Source organism: Panthera leo, chromosome C2 (assembly GCF_018350215.1).
Source record: "Panthera leo isolate Ple1 chromosome C2, P.leo_Ple1_pat1.1, whole genome shotgun sequence".
NCBI lineage: Eukaryota > Metazoa > Chordata > Mammalia > Carnivora > Felidae > Panthera > Panthera leo.
Window position 1 is genome coordinate 23450871 of NC_056687.1, and position 4130 is coordinate 23455000.

Consider the following 4130-nt stretch of genomic DNA (forward strand, 5'->3'; position numbering starts at 1 on the left):
GCCATTTGCAATGACATGGATGGAACTAGAGAGTATTATGCTAAGCTAAATAAGTCAGTCAGAGAAAGACAAGTACTATATGATTTCACTCATATGTGGAATTTGAGAAACAAAACAAATGAACATGGGGGGAAAAAGAGAGACAAACCAAGACACAGACTTAACTATAGAGAACAATTTGATGGTTACTGGAGGGGACGTGGGCGGGGGGATGGATTAAATAGGTGATGGACGTTAAGGAGGGCACTTGTTGTGATAAGCACTGGGTGTTGTATATAACAGATGAATCACTAAATTCTACACCTGAAACTAATATTACACTGTATGGTAAGTAACTGAAACTTAAATATAAAAACTTGGAGAAAAAAAAAGAAGTAACAGAACATATTCAAATAGATGAAAGAAAAAACCAAAACAAAAAACTGTCAGTTGAGATTCTGTTATCTATCTTACACTAATTACAAGTAATTTTCCAAAATTATGGTAAATGAAGACATTTCCAGTTAAATGAAAACAGAATTCATTGCTTGGAGACATATCTTACAAGAAATTCTAAAGGAAAATCTTCAAGGTGAAAGAAAGTGATATCAGAATGAAATACAAAACAATGAGTTCTGTTAAAGATAATTATGTAGGTAATTACAAAATATATAATTACATTTCTTCCCCCTTTTTTCTCTTTACTGATGTAAAAAGCAGTTGTCTAAAACAATATCATGTAATTGTGCTGCTGGACCCATAACATATTGAAAGGTAATATATTTGACAATTACAACACAGAAAAGGTGGGTGAGAAAAGCTGTATTGGTGTAAACAAATGACACCAATTAGCAACAAATCTGCAAGAAATGAAGAGAAAAAACCAATAGCAAATAAAAATGTTATTATAAAACAAACTTTGTATGTATATATTTACTGTCTTCTCTTAGCTTCTTTAAAATACATAAGATGTAGGGGGCGCCTGGGTGGCTCAGTTGGTTAAGCGTCCGACTTCGGCTCAGGTCATGATCTCGCGGTCCGTGAGTTCAAGCCCCGCGTCGGGCTCTGTGCTGACAGCTCAGAGCCTGGAGCCTGTTTCAGATTCTGTGTCTCCCTCTCTCTCTGACCCTCCCCCGTTCATGCTCTGTCTCTCTCTGTCTCAAAAATAAATAAACGTTAAAAAAAAAAAATTAAAAAAAAAAAATAAATAAAATACATAAGATGTATAGTATAAAATAATAACTGTAACTATGGATTGTTGGACTTAAAGCAAATATAGAGATAATATGTATACAAATAATAACATAAAAAGTGGAGGAGGGAATGAGCAATACAGGAGGGTAGTTTCTATATCCTCATTGGAACTAAATCTAAAAGCTGGAGTCCAGTAAGTTAAGATTTATATTGTAAGCCCTAGTACAACCACAAAGAAAATAACTCAAGAGATAACTTAAAATTATTAATTAAATTAAAATTTTACACAACACAATATTCATTTAATGTAAAAGGAGTCAGGAAAGAGTAAATGGAAGAATTAATAGCTATATGGAAAGCAACAAACTAAGTGAAAGATACAAATCAAACCTTATCAGCAATAACACAGGAATGAAGTAACATTCAAAAGTCAAAAATTGTCAGATAAAATAACAAGATTCAACTATAGCCTTTCTACAGGAGACATATTTGAGATTTAAATATGCAAATAGGTTGAAAGTTTAATGGTGCAGAGGAAATACCATGCAAACAACATTAAAAGAACTCGAGACTGCCCTAATATTAAACAACATAGTTATTTATTTTTTTTTTCTTTTTTTTTTTTTTTTTTTATTTTCTTTTACAAACCCTTGTGTCGAGGGCTGACTTTCAATAGATCGCAGCGAGGGAGCTGCTCTGCTACGTACGAAACCCCGACCCAGAAGCAGGTCGTCTACGAATGGTTTAGCACCAGGTTCCCCACGAACGTGCGTTGCGTGACGGGCGAGGGGGCGGCCCCCTTTCCGGCCGCGCCCCGATTCCCGGGACGAGGGGCTCTCCGCACCGGACCCCGGTCCCGACGCGCGGCGGGGCACGCCACGCCACGCGGGGCGCGCGCGGCGGCCCGCCGGCGGGGACGGCGGGGGACCGGCTATCCGAGGCCAACCGAGGCGCCGCGGCGCTGCCGTATCGTTCCGCCTGGGCGGGATTCTGACTTAGAGGCGTTCAGTCATAATCCCACAGATGGTAGCTTCGCCCCATTGGCTCCTCAGCCAAGCACATACACCAAATATTTTTTTATTATTATTTTTTAAGTTTATTTTTTTAAGTTTATTTATTTTGAGAGAGACAGAGCAAGAGAGAGAGAGAGAGAGAGCAGGAGCAGGGGAGGGGCAGAGAAATAGGGAGAAAGAGAATCCCAAGCAGGCTCTATGCTGTCAGGGAGGAGCCCAACATGGAGCTTGAACCCACGAACCCTGAGATCATGACCTGAGCCAACCGACTGAGCCACCCAGATACCCCAGACACAGACAACATAGTTTTCTAAAGCAAAAATGTTACTAAAGGGATATTTCATAATGATAAAGGATCAATCTATATTTTTTATCTACCTGGATGTTGAAGAGAAAACCTGGGACTGACATTCCCTTTCCTTTTTCATTCATTGAAGTTGCTCTCTCAAACATGAACTACAATGATTATAATTCCAAATACTCTCATGACCTTTTCCACTTTACTCCGTTTACGTTGCCTTCCATGACATAAACTTTTTGAATCTTGATTGCCTCAAAAGGCAGCAAATAGTTTCTTGTGGTTTTAATTTGCATTTCTGTCATAGCTAATGCAACAGACTGAATGTTTATGCTGCTCACCTCCATACTCATATGTTGAAGTTTAAAACCCAGTGCAATGGTATTTGGGGGTAGGGCTTTTGGAGGATGAATATCCGAATAAAGGAGACCCCAGAGAGATCTCTTGTGCCTGACCATGTGTGGTTACAGTGCAAAGAGAGCCACTGGACACAAAATCTGTTGGTATCATCTCTTGGTACTTTCCAGACTGCAGAACTGGAAGAAAAAAAATTCTGTTGCTTGTTGGCTACGCAGTCCATATTTTTGTTATAGTAGCCTGGATGGATCAAGGCAGGTTATTAGTTTAATTTTGTCTAACAGTTTTGGGAAGTGTCTGATCAAGCCTTTGGCCCCACCCACCCCCACTTTGTTTTTGGCTTTTATATTTTTTTCCTTCTTTTTTGTGTTAAATTTACTGATATGTTACATTCTAGATTCAACTGCATTGTTACATACACGTGTAAAATACATGTTTTGTGACTGTTTTCTGTTGGGGATCAATATCTAATTTTTTATGGTGTTGCTTTATTTAAAAAATTTTTTTGATTTACATAAAATCAAACTAATCATTCAAAACTTGTTTTTGTCTTCTTTTAGAAATATTTGCTTGTCTAGAGGTCAAAGAGTTAGTCTCTTATGTTTTCTTCAAGGAGTTTCAGACTTCTGCATTTCACATTTAAGCATTTCTCACAACCCACACTAATTTTATGTATGATAATATGAGGTAGGGTTCAAGTTTCATTTTTTCCATTGTGGATTTTCAGTTGTTCTTTGCACAATTTATTAAAAATGTATTCTTTCCTGCCTTGAATTGCTTTGATAGCTCTATAAAAAATAAATTGGCTATATGTATGAATATATTTCCTGACTCTCTACTTTTTCCATTGGTACATTCATCTTTCCTATTACCAATATAACACTTTCTTAATTATATAGCTTTATAGTAAGTCTTGAAATCAGGTAATGGATGTCTTCCAAGTTTTTTTATTCATTTTTTTAAAATATTATTTTGGTTAAATTTGTTCCTTTCCATTCCTTAAATAAAATTAAAGCCAGTCTGTCAGTTTCTAAAAGAAAATCATAAAAACTGTTGGAATCTGTTGATTAAATTGAATATATAGGCTAATGCATACATGTGATATTTAAAAAATATCAAATCTTCTAATTTAGAATATCTCTTCATTTGTAAAAATAACCTTTCAAAAATTTTTTATACTTTTTAGTGTAGAAGCCTTGCCAATTTGTACATTGTGAGATATATATATATATATATATATATATATATATATAATAGGTTTTTGTCTTTTCCACAGAGTCATGTAGATG